The following is a 14,461-nucleotide window of genomic DNA, read 5'->3' on the forward strand; positions in this document are numbered from 1 at the left end:
TCATTTACAAATACATAGACACGTAAATAACTTCTACTTTATACTATCCCTTTGTTCTCTTCTCACCTTTCTTCCATTCAACTAACTATGATTTTGTAGCTACTGAGACAGATCTTTTAGAAAAATCTGTGAATTCAAAATTAAAGGACGGAATTAATTCCAAAATCATAAGCGTTTATGGAAGCAGATTCTCAGGTAGGATTCTTATGTTGTGCTAGACTCTATACAGGTGGCCTCTCTCCCCAAAATATTATCTCCTTTTATTTTCTGGAAAATTGCTTTTTGTTCTGTAGTTCTTTTATTTTACAGGTATGATTCTGAATTGGAAAGTCACTTGTGAATAAGTGAGTCAATCCCCTAAAAACCCCAAGGGTCAAGGAACCATAATTGCATGTTTGCACATATTAGTTTGATAAAATTGCTAAATTCCTAATGCCTAAGTAGCTCAGTTGAAATTACAGTCGACTGAAATTTTAATATGAAGCAATTAAAAAAATAACAAAAAAGAGAAATTAATTCAGTCAAATTTTTGAATGTTTGAATACTTTTTAAACTCAGTAACTGTAGAAATAAATCTAAAAATCGATTGCATACATGAAATGTAAAATTATCTATATGCCAGCATATATAATTAAATGCATATTACAAACTAGAAAATAATCAATCAAATGTGACAAATCTTATATCTTCACATTTGTAGACATCATTTAAATTATTATAAGAAAGTTAAGAACTGGATGGATAAAACGACAATATATAAAAACTACCACACTTTTAGAAGTGATTGCTTAAACACTGGTTAAAATATTACAAGATGATTATTTCACCAATGTAGTAATTACAAGAATGAGAATACTCAAGGCTGGTGAGATAAGACTTTCATAGTTGGACTGCAAGAACAAACAGTTAAAACATTACAGAAAGCAGTGCAGTAATAGGCTTCAAGATATATTTGTTTCTTTGTCTTCTTACCCAATAGTTCTAATTCTTGGTGTTTATATTAAGAAATACTAAAAAAAATGAAAAATATGTCCCTTAAAATAAATAGTAAAAGAGTGGATGTAATTGAATGTCTAGCAATGAGGAAATTTTGATTTATAGTACAACCATAAATGAATTATAAAAATATGTTCAGAAAATTTTCTAGGAAGAAGAAATGTTTAGGTTATAATGTTCAGTGATAATAAAAGGTATTAAAATTATGGAGTAAATGCATAGAAAAATAATGGAATGAAATCTGAAATAGTAATGGTAGTCTTCATGTTATAAAGCTCATGTGCTTTGTAAAAATTCTCCTTCATATTTTTCAGTATTATCCACATTTTCTTGATAAGCATGTATTATTTTAAATCACGTTAATATTATTTAACAGAGGTGTAAAAGAAAGAGATTGTTTAATTTTGATTAAAACAGTCTCTCTTTAAAAAAAAAAAAAAAAGAGGGACACCTGGGTGGCTCAGTTGGTTAAGCGGCTGCTTTCGGCTCAGGTCATGATCTCAGGGTCCTGGGATCGAGTCCCACATTGGGCTCCTTGCTCAGCAGGGAGCCTGCTTCTCCCTCTACCTGCCACTCTATCTGCCTGTGCTAACTCTAGCTCTCTCTCTCTCTGACAAATAAATAAATAAAATCTTTAAAAAAAAAATAAAAAAGTAAAACAGTCTCAGAGCATGCACTTATTCATACATTTCATTGACAGATAATAAACAAAAAGGGAGGTGATATATGAAAAAGCACATTACATGTGTATACTTGAAGATTTTCTGTAGAGGTAAGCAGTCTATATGAGAAATATATGAGAAAAATTAGGCCTGATAATCCAAGAAATTTGGTGAAGGTCTAAGAAGCTACTGCCTGAAATTAAATGGGGGGGAAAAAAGCCATCTTTGCACTATAGAGAGACAACTCTGAAAGAACTATAGAAGATGAGTTGGCTTAAAGAAGGCTGGAGGCAAATATGCGGTTAGTGGGTACCACAATAGTTCTATGGGAATCTAGGAACATCTGAATTTGACAGAGCACCGGCAGTGTGAAGTGTGAAGAAGACAGGTAGGAATGGAAGGCATCCTCAGGATGGAGAACCAACAGGACCCAATAAACAACTGCTTATGTTGGTAAAGGAGACATCAAGATGTCCATTTATTGTCTCAGGCAACTGAGTGGGCAGTGAATCATGCATGGAGATACACAAAAGTCATAGATTTTTGCTTTAAAAAAATACTGGGATTATTAGAAGAGGTATCACCTTAAGTATTTTGTATCTTGCATGTAATCCATTCCATAGATACTAAGAGCAAGACCTTTCACAGGACCCAGAAAAAGCAACAACTTCAAAATTTTGCCTGAGGCCAGCCCTGGATACAAATAACTTGTGTAATTTCCATAATGGGATTTTAATGGATAATTCTCTTGATTTTTTTCTTCCTTTCAGAAGAGTGTCACTATCGTATGTAATACCAATATACAAGTGTTAACAGGACATATTAGGGGAACAGCCTAAGGCTGTTTTTATACATGGGATATCAGGGGTGATTATAGTATCATTTTCTCATATAACTTAGACACAGCTCCTCTATGTAGGGATACATAGCTGTTGTGTAGCAAGTCATAGCTGACCTATTTGAACAAATTAGTGAGCAAACATCCTGTGACTATTTCAACAGAGAAAATACTCATGGGTCTGTTTTTTTAACTCACAAACTAAAAGCATTTAAAGCAATTCAGTTTAGATACTGTTCTCAAAGCAAATTGAAAGACCTGTAATTCATGTTTCCTAAATAGAACTGTCTTAATGAAATTTACAAATTATATTTATAAACATAAAAAAAAAGAAATGCTCATTCAAGACTGCATGGGTTTTCCACAGATATTTATGGCTAAAAATAGTGATGTATCACAGTTTTAACAAAAATTTGACATATAATTGTAGAAAAGTATGACAAAGACTTTAAGAATCAACTTGTGGGTCTCTGCTGAATGATCAACTTATTTCTTGCCTATGATGGCACATTTCATTAATTCAATTTTACATTTGAATTTTCATGGTTTGAAGAGAATCCTACTAGTTTGTGTTTCCTTTTGGCAAGACTCCATAATTACTAATAATGACTACCTCCTTCATGCATGAAATAACATTTGATTTTAATAAATAATGCTTAATAGTATAACTTTTAGACATTGTGATATAGGAACACTCTTCAAACTCATGTCCCATAGGTGAACTCAGAGGAGGAAAAAAAAATACCATGCTCAATTATGGAGGAAAAAAAAAATACCATGCTCAATCATAGTATGGAATGAAACAAGTTGCATTGCATTGCATTAATTGATTTAAAATTCCATTTTATTTTGAAAATTTTCTATCATCAATTATACATAAGTGTTTATGTAATTGCTCTAAATACTAATTGACACAAGAATCAGCTTGTATAATAAATGTATTCTTAGTTTTCACAGTAAACAAAAACAGAGAGGAAAACAAACAAAACATAAAATTCAGTAGGAAAGAAAACATAAGTGGTTATATTAAACTTGTAGAATAAATAAATTTTACCCAGGTTCAGGGTTACACTTAAATTCTACAAAAATAATTACCAGCTGATATTCCTAATAGAAGCTTACAACTTTTAGTTTGATTATCGTCCATGTGGCTGCATGGTACCAAGCAGTAAGAGACACTCAATTCAAACTATAAATAGCACCTACTAGAGTATACTTTTGAAGTTTCTGAAGCAAAATATATTTAAAAGGTTTTCTCTATTTCCTTTGATATTCAACCTTGATCAATTTTCATTTGAAGAGGTAATTGTAAAACCCCCAGAGTCCCCAAAACAACATAATTAGACATTCAAGCACAAATTCAAACAAAATGAATTCCCATTTACTAAAGAAAATGCTGTGAACATCTTGCCTTTTGTCTAAATACATTGATCATTTTAATTACAAATCATGGGAAAAGTAAAGGGAATCACAACATTCAATATATAGCATATACATGAATGTATATGTGTGCATACACATACTTATATATTTATGCCTTAAAATATGGGTAACAAGTTACAATATCACAATAAAATATGACTTTAAAATACTGAGTATACATTAGCAATGCATCATTATTCATTTTATATACATTTAAAAATTGTTTCCTGTGTGCAAATTTGTTGCTGGAAAAGAAATGTAGTATTCTTCCTATTATGAGAGTAGGATCTAAATTAGTTGAGTGTAGAATTGTCATGTGGAGGTCATAAAAAGTCTCGGTAAAGTTGGACAGAATTTGTACTTGGAAGTATGTCCTCTGTCATAGTTCTGGGAGGACAGTTGTGTATGAGTGTGGGAAGACAAAATGTAACACACCTGTACAACTCTCAGAAACTTTACCAATGAGTTAATCCAGTGTAGGAACTTTAATCTAAAAATTACATCTTTGTCTGCACTGGGGTTATAGTTTGATTTTTATAAAATTAATACAAGTGCATTTTTTTAGTACTTTTCTGGTTGTAATAATAGAACTTGCCTAAGAATAAAGTGGGCCTGAAGTAAGCCCTTGTGTACAAGGGATTAAAATCTTTGACGACTGTGACAGGCCAAGGGGTCAGAGAACATGGAAGATATGGGTCTTACTGGTGTACTCAGGGTTGTATTGTGTCCGCCCCTTTCTTCATTACACCCTGAAGCTTTCATTTTCATTAAGATTTCAGGAAAGGTTTATTAATTCTACTTTGTTCTGATTAGAGAAAAGTAAACCAGCGAGGCCATCAGTAGCCAGGAAAGCAGATATGAAATTGTTAACAGGTGACCCAAACTGATGGCTGGATAGCAATCCATAAGAAGGGATAGCTATCCATTTGATTTAACAGGTATCCTCAGGGATTTTCAGCAGTAGTAAATGAGATATGTTGGAAGGAGGAGGAAAGGAAAAAAAGGAGGAAGGAGAAAAGCGTAGAATTCCTGCAGACAGGTAGAAAGGAGGACTTGTGTTGGCTAGGTGTTCAAAGGAGAGGTGATATCCTGAAGTCTGGGGAACTTGAGGTTTTGTAATAGAACTTGAAGTTGTGTGTATACGGCAACATTTACTTTTTGCCACAGTGAGGGAAACTCCTCTTCATGAAGAAAGAAAAAAATACAACTCTGTTGACAAAATCACATTCAATACCTAATTTTTAATTCAATTAATCTTACTCAAATTGGGTTAAATATTGTGCAGAAGCACTAAGCATAACAGTGAGGAGTGATCTGTAGAATCCTAGTATAAGAAGGGTGCATAAGTGGGAGAGGAGGACAGAAGGGAGTGGTGGGTGGACAAAAGAAGACTGACAAAAATATCTTTACATATTTCTCAAATGACACCCAATCTTAACCCTGCTGCTGAGAGATGCATTTCTTGTGGCTGATGAATTCATCTGTGGGTTTGTAGACAGCATTCATCCATGTCTGATGTTTTTCTTCTTCTCACTGACATATCAATGCCCAGCCTGCTGTTGGATAATTTGAAGTAATGATCTGTCTACATTCATGATTTTGTGAAATTTGCTCTATTTTTATAATGATCTACACGTTTTAAAATAAAGAACTTGAGAAAATTAGTGATGATTTAAAGAGAAACTTTTTAGAGTCAATGACATAGTTCATACAGAAGCTGATAATTTATTTTCCTATAGATGAAATAAAAAAACTATCGACTTCACTTTTCTTAACATTGTAAGTACTCTGTTGCTCATTTGACACAAACCTGATCAGAATATTCCAGGAAAGACTGATTTGGGAAATATATTTTCTATAAAAGGGGAAATGTTACACTTAACTCAAGGTGATCACAAATCTGACAACATAGCCAGAAGCCAGATGCCTAAGTGATCACTACTGAGATGCCATTGGTCTGTCTCCCCAGGCTACAGCCAGCCAGCAGCCCCTCATCATATGCTTTGGGGGAATACTGCTCACAAATATAAAAATTACAAAGGGAAGGCTTTATTTATCACCATTCTTCCCAAGCCACATAGATGGGTCTGGGGATTGAGCCATTTATTCTGTCTCTCATTCTTTTTTAATAACCCCAGGGTACATATTCTGAACTGTAAGTAGATTTACACTAATTTTCTGTTATATATTAATTGCTTTTAGTAACTATACTTATATTTATTTTAGAATAACAAATGAGACATATAGTATTTATTAACCAATTTTTAGGGATTTTCAATTCATGCTATATTAAGAGAGAATTTTAAAATATTACATAATTTATCTTTTAAAACATTTCCCTCCTATTACCAACTTAGAAATCCTCTGCATTCTGAGGGAAATTTCATATATATATATATAATATCAAATTCAGTAGTGCCTACTTCTACTCTACTTCTCTTTCCTGACACTTCAGTTAATAATCAACTATCTTACTGTTTTCTTTTATGGTTTTATTGCTGGGTACTCTGCTATGTAAAATTGAGGACACGCTGTTTGAAGAAACTGCATTTATTAATATGTAGCTGTAAATAACTGCATTAATTAATCAAAGATGTAGTTATGTTAGGTATGAGAGGTTAAGTTTTCTACAAATTTGTGTTCATTTATTGCAAACTCTGGGCCTTATTGTCCTACTTATACTGAGTTAAGTAATATATAAAGATGCTCATCCCATTATTAATTTAGGAACAAATCTGAAAACCTTCTCTTTGCAAAAGTTATTTTCAAAAGCAAATCATATATGATTTTAATATAGTTTGCTTAAATTACTAATTTAAAAACACAGTACAAGATCTCGTTTTTTTCATAGATGTACAATGTTTAGTGACCCTTCCATTTAAAACATGTGTTTATTTAACATACGCTAAACTTCTCTTGCTATTCAAAATTCTAGTCTATTTTCTTCCATTTTTTCCTCAAAGAAAAAGATTTTGTTAGTCACCAGTTTAATAAAATAATTTTAGAACTGCTTGTGGAGTGTAATTAAGCTTTTCCCTTTTCATGTTAAGTAATACTGTGAGTTCAAACCCTAAGCCGCAAGCACAAGTTTTAGAAAGAACTTTTTTCCTTTATTAACTATAAAATAATTAGAGGTTGAGGAAAATGGCAACCGTGGGTTATGAGGGCAAATGGTGAAAAGAGTTTTCTCTTTTCATTTCATTATTATAAGAATGACATTTGAACTGAGGAAACTATTAAGGATCAATATATCATTAAATCATAAAATATTTTTAAAATCCCACAAAACATTTATTTTAGCTAAGAAGTTCTGCTTTGCTCTTTCAGTTGCACACCTTCTTGCTCCATTGGCACTGTGTGTGTGATATGAGTGAGCTTCCCTTCTGGAACAAATCTGCATAAGGGGTAGGATCGATACGTCAATATTCTCTAGGTTGTGCTGTAAGCACCACCTTCAACACTTCCATCTTTCTCTTGGTTTTTAAAAATGTGAAGAATGGATGAGTAGAGAGAAAAAAAAAAAATGATTTGCTGCCTTTTCTACCAAACCTGAGAAGCCTTTCTTGGTGTAGAGTATCTAGCCTACGTTTTCATTCCTAACTGTCCTTCTCAGTGGTCAGCTAGTTGTTTTGAGATGCCCAATTATTCAACACGTTCTGGCAGTCTTGTTTCTGTCTTATTCTTCCTACATTATTTAAGTGCTCTGAAACCTGGTACCTACAAAGATGGACAGAGTAGAACAATAAAATCTTACAGAAACTTTTAAACAAGGACACTAACTCAGTCATTGCATGACAATTCCAAGAACAATATATATATATTTTCTTACCATTTTGTTATTTCATTTAAAAACAAACAAATAAAAATACCTATCTACTTAGAGAATTAATCTTTGGCAAAAATATAGTACTTTCTTCCAAATGAGTCATACATTTTAAGGACTAATTTAGTTTTCTAATACCATAATTTATGATGTCATATTTGTCACTCAAATATTCCAATATCAATATTTGTAAGTAATGATGGCTTTTCAGTGCTTCATTCTACTGTCATATATAACAATGATAAAATCAACTGAACAAATGTTTTTCTTTTTTTCTTTGTTGCTCATTTCTGTGCATTAATAATCTTGATGACTCTGTACATTAATTTTTAACTTCAGTGATCACATTCTATCACAATAGCCTGTAAATTACTTTTTACTTAATTTTTGCTTTTGAGATTCTCTGCCTTACAGTGATGATTCTTCTTCTTCATCATCATCATCATCATCACTGTGCCCTTGCTTAATAATTCCCCAATCCTGGGGTCTTCTCACAGACTGTTCCTCTGGTCTGTTATAATATCCAATATGGTACAACTGAAAGGAGGGTCAATAACCTCAAAGTGAGAATTTTACTTAATGCCATTTTTAAATTCATTTCTTACATTAACTAGCTATTATTGAGTTCTTACTATGCAGTAATTTTTTTTAAAGATTTTATTTATTTATTTGACACAGAGAGAGAGATCACAAGGAGGCAGAGGCAGGCAGAGAGGGGAAAGCAGGCTCTCCACTAGGCAGAGAGCCCGATGCAGGTCTTGATCCCAGGACGTTGAGATTATGACCTGAGCCGAAGGCAGAGGCAGAAACTCTCCAAGCTTCTGCCCACTGTTCTTGTGTCGATAAGAAAAAAGTATGGGCACTGTGATATATAAACTTTGTTTTTCGAGGTATCTTTGTTCTCTGCATTGTTTAATTTCTTTAACAGCTTACGTTCTTCTAGGTTTCACTATTTGTCAATACATTGTGAGCAGGATTTAGCTACTGCATGTGACCAGAAGAAACACACAGGTAGGTTCAAAGATTCCTATTAATAGCCATTCTATGGTTCAATTATTCTCAATATTAGAGTGATAGCAATGTACACTTTCCCCCTCACATAAGTTCCTAGTATCTGAGCCTTAAACAATTTAAGTATGTGCCAAGCATTTGCATTTTAAAGGAATAAGAGTTGGCACTAAATACAATGCAGTGGGCAACACTGCCACAAAATAAAGCATTTAAATTAAAAAATAAAGCCCATCTGGCATCTGCCAGTACCAACAGAAAAAAATTACAATAAGGAGAACAGGACAAACTCCTCAGAAGAAGGAAAAAAAAAATATGGTGATAGAATTTGGGGGCTTCTGCTTTCATTCTTATTATATTTGTCTTTGGAGTGGGGGTACCTCTAGGCAAAGATTTAAATATTGGCTTGAGCAATATTTTTTTATGTGGAAGGTCTCCAGAGAATCTCTGACTGAGATCCAAATTCAAGCCCATTGTAATCTCCTTGCACGGTATGACATATGGAGCAGCAGATTTGTGCAGGACGGTGTTGTGCAGATGTAGGACAGTGATGATGCTACACTGTGAAGCTGAAGATAGCATCCAGGGGTGTTCAAAACTATAAGTTTCACTCCCTGGTTTGAAAAAAGTAGAAAGAAATTCACTTTGAGAATATGATTGTGCCTGGAGGAAAATAACAGAACATAATATTGAAACACTTAATGGTCAAATGGAATCTGAAACCAAGCTAGGCTAAAAAGAACCGGATTGGTAACAAAAATCAGACTTGGTATGTGTCAGAAATGAGACATAGCATTTGAAAACATGACATTTTGTAATATTTGATCTCATTGATAACTTAATCAGATTGTATACCTAACTGGAAGATAAATGTTGATGACTTAGAGGTCAGTTAGGGAGAAATAAAAATAAAAACTTAATATGAAAACAGAAATGAGTTTTTGAAAAATTTTCTTCTCAAAATTTTTAATGAGAAAACATTATTTAAATACTCAGATGTATGAGAATAATTCATATAAAACTATCTAAATTTATATACTTAAAATAAAGAGAAGACTATGTAAAAAAATAGGTAAAAATAGGCCATTAGATCAATATTGTAACAGGAAAACTGCATTTGATGATTTTATGAAATTCTTTTTTAAAAAGATCTTATTATTTATCCGAGAGAAAGAGAGAGAAGGGGAGAGAGGGGACAGAAGCAGGGGGAGGGGCAAAGGGACATGTAGATTCTCCACTGAGCATGGAGCCCTATATGGGGCTCCACAAGAGCTGGATCCCAGGACCTTGAGATCATGATCTGAGCTGACATCAGACACTTAACTGATTGAGCCACCCAGGTGCCCCAATTTTATGAAATTCTTAAGTGAAGGTGTGAAATTTGCTATTTGAAACAATTTTTAGAATACTCATCTAGCTCCTTGATTTACTTCACCAAAAGTCAAATTGGATCAGAAATGGCATTTAGACTCACAAAGCAGAAGATTGAAGATATTTTCTTTCTAACTAATTTATTCATTTATTAAGTAATATTAAGTAAAGGCCATGAGCCAATTACCAACATAATAGTAGTAACTCTTTTATTTAACTTATTTATTTTTTTAAAAGATTTTATTTATTTATTTATTTACCTACTTACTTATGAGAGAGAGCCAGTGAGCAAGCATGGGGTAATGGTGGGGGGAAGGAGCAGAGGAAGAGGGACAAGCAGACTCTTTGCTGAGCATGGAGCCTACTTCAGGGCTGGATCCCATGTCCCTGAGATAATGACCTGAGCCAAAATCAAGAGTCAGTCGCTTAACCTACTAAGCCACCCAGGTACCAGTAGGAAACACTAGTTATACCTATTGTAATACCTTACATGTCAATGTCAAGGTTTAATATAAGGCCATCCACTTTTTTCTTTTGTTCTATAATTAAGCATTCAAAATGCTATACTTTTCCTTTTGAGAATGTCAAATTATAAGCTATAAATTCAAACAGTAATTTTATACTGTTAAAGCCAGAGAAATTCTTTCTGGGTTTAGTTTATTTTAGTCTCAGTATGAGTTATTTCCTGGATAGTTTAATATAATAAGTCTTGTATAGAATCTGTGTCCCATGTTACTGTTAGATATTTTCATTTAATTAGACATACTAAGCACATATTTATTGAAGCAGGATTGCATGGAGTTTAAGATGTCAAACTCTTAGGTACAAACAAGTCATATGGAGAAGGAAAAGAAATTCTACCAAGAAAAATATTAAAACAATAAAGAGTAACTGTGTACATTTTTTAATCTTAAAATGAGAAAAAAAATGTATGCCAAAAAGTCCTGTAATGTTATTTTTAAAATTATAAAACAAGTAAAAGCAAAAATATATATTACATATCTGGATAACATTGTGGCCTTTATCCTTATGGAACTCTTTAAACCATCAGGTGCAAACATTTAAGTGAAAAAACCTTAGCATTGTGTATATTTCTTTGACGGTAACTTTTTAAGGTAACTACTCCAATTATTTTGCATGCTTCTTTTGCAGAAATATCCAACATGTTTTCTCAATGAATCCCTTGTTATTGCAATTATGTCATACATAAACAGATTGTGATATTTAAATTTTCTTCTTAACCACTGTCACACATATCTAAATCCAATAGCATTTCTTTCACTTGGCAACTATTTATCCAGTGTAATTGTGTGCTAGTCTCATTTTTAGGCATAGAAAATAAATATAGAAATAGCAAAACTTTGCCCTCATAAAACTTAAATTTTAATGAGAGAAAGAAAACAAACAGATGCATGATATAATGCTAAGTATTGATAAGTCTATGAAACCAACAAAATAGAGTGAAACATGAACTGTGATGGTAAAGAGGCAGAGAAAGGGTGGATAATTTCAGATAAGGCATTTTGGGGGAGGCTTGTTGAGAAGGTGACATTTGAGCAGATATAGGAATATGACTGGAGTACAACAAATATAATGGGAAGAGATGAGAGAGGCATCAAGGATCAGGAAAGAGTCAGATTAGGTACAGAGTTTAGATTTCATTATGATTCTTTTTTTTAAGATTTTATTTATTTATTTAAAAGAGAGAGTGAGAGCATGAGCAGAGAGGAGAAGGAGAAGTAGGCTCCCTGCTGAGCAGCCCCCCCCCCACCTCACCATCCAACACCCCCGCCATGAGAGCTCTATCCCAGGACCCTGGGATCATACCTGAGCTGAAGGCAGATGCTTAATGAACTGAGCCACCCAGATGCTCTCATTATGATTCTAATGGAAGACATTGACTTTTGAACAAGAGTGGTAATATCTGATTTATATTTTTAAATGCCCATTCTGCAGCCTATTTTTGTATGTTCAGCAAGAACTGATAATGACTTGAAGTAGGATAGCAGTAGTGGAAGTAGAGAAAGCATAACCAAGAGAACATACTGGCAAAGAGCAGATTTGAGATGATTCCCATATTTATAGGTTGTGCAAACTGATGGAACATTGGCACCATTCGCTAATAAGGAAAATGTTGAAAGATCAGCTGTAGGAAAAATGAAGTATGTGTTGCTCATCAGGGTATATCTGATGTCTAATGTGATTATTATACTTTTAAAATTATAGATGCAGAGGTAGAGTTGGTAAGCCTCGAAATTGATTTGGAAGCTCTCACAGACTCATCTTCTCTGCCTATCACCTAATTTTGGCTGCAGCTGTTATGATTATTCCCTGCAAGCTCAGATATAACTTAACCAGGTCTTCATAAATTTTGTTCAAGAGCATCCCCAGTGCCACAGGAACCCATTTAGTCAAGCTAGGAAGAACAGGGAGTCTAGCACAATCCTGAGTATGTTTTACTGGAAGTCCAGAGCAACTGAGCTTTGCTGCCCTGTGATGATTAATTTTACATGAAACTTAGCTAGGCCACAGTACTCAGTATTTAGTCGAATGCTAGTTTAAATGTCACTGTGAAGGTATTTGTTAGGTAAGAGTAACATTTCGATCAACAGACTTTGAGAAAAGCAAACTGCACTCCATAAGATAGTAGACCTTATCCATTAGTTGAAGATACTGAGATGAAAAAAAATAGAGGAAGAGGGAATTCTGCCCCAGACTGCCATGGGAGTCAAGGTATAATATTATCTATTCTCTTGGTCTCCCATTTGCCAGTCTACCTTGCAGAATTTGAATTTGCCAGTCTCTACAATAGTATGAGCCAATTCTCAATCTCTTTCTTGCTCACTTTCCTTAATGTTCTTTTCTTTATAGAAATTTTCTTTATAGAATTGTGACTAATACAGATTTGGGGGTCAAGAAAGGATCAGAATTCTAAGGATCAGTTTTCTGAATTAGTTCTGAGTTTCCTAGAATTGGTTTTCTAATCTCATTAGATTTAAAAGCACTATGACTCTTACTTCCAGTAGTAACAAGAGCACTAATAATCCATGGCATGAAGTGTCAAAGAGATACACAAAATATTACCATTAGATATTCCTAATCATGAGTATAAAAGGCAAGGCTAGGTGACCACTTATGTACTTTTGAATAGTACTGACAAATTAATTAGGGCTTTAGTTTCACATGTGAAATGGGAATAGGGGTTTCTAGCTCAGGCATTGTGAAAATGAAAGAATAAATGAGAAACCTTATAAATTGTTATATTATCAAGGTTATCATGGCTTTTGTCAATTGATTACAGTCTTTCATTTATTGCTATCAATGAACCAACTTTTTTTTTTTAAGATATTATGTATTTATTTGAGAGAGAGATAGAGAGCACAAGCAGGCAGAATGGCAGGGAGAGAGACAAGCAGGCCCTCCACTGAGCAGGGAGCCCGACGTGGGGCTCAATCCCAGGACCTGGGGATCATTACCTGAGCCAAAGGCAGCCGCTTAATCAACTGAGCCACCTAGACACCCCAGTGAACCAACACTTCTTTTTTTTATATTATATTATTTTATTTATTTATTTGACAGAGAGAGAGAGAGATCACAAGTAGTCAGAGAGGCAGGCAGAGAGAGAGAGGAGGAAGCAGGCTCCCCGCTGCGCAGAGAGCCTGATGTGGGGCTTGATCCCAGGACCTGGGATCATGACCTGAGCTGAAGGCAGAGACTTTAACCCACTGAGCCACCCAGGCGCCCCTGAACCAACACTTCTTAACCATCTATTTATTCAAAGCAATATTCTTGTCATTGGAATTCAATGGTGAGGAACACTCACAATACCTCTGTTCTGCTAAGAGTTAAATTTCTACTTTGGAAGAAAAGAAAGGTCTTGAAAGATACTTAAAAACACTGTATATATTCTAAAAGAAAGGCAAGACCAAAGACATTTCTGGGAGGAAAAAATAATGGGCTTGACTTGATTAGAGTGGAGGACCCTCTGGAAAAAGTGGGGTTGTGACTGAATATTCACCAAAATCAAAGGAAATAAATCATAAGAGTTTAAGAGAATAACTTAAGAGTTCTTATGGAAAATTTAGGTAAGTGATAAACTTGTCACCCTACTGGACTTTACGGGATGCCAGGGTTGTGTGACCATCTCACACTATCCTGAAATTTGGAAATATTCCACTGAGTTTGTTCCCAGTTCTCAGAATGCAACCTCATGTTTCTTTGTTTCTTAAAATATAAACTCATATAGATAGAAATATTCCTCAGTGTCGTAACCTATTTAAGATTTAAGTTTAAATATAAATAAGATTTATGCTTAAAATACCAGGTGTCCCCAACTATTTT

This window comes from Lutra lutra, chromosome 6 (genome assembly GCF_902655055.1).
Source record: "Lutra lutra chromosome 6, mLutLut1.2, whole genome shotgun sequence".
In the NCBI taxonomy this organism is placed as follows: domain Eukaryota; kingdom Metazoa; phylum Chordata; class Mammalia; order Carnivora; family Mustelidae; genus Lutra; species Lutra lutra.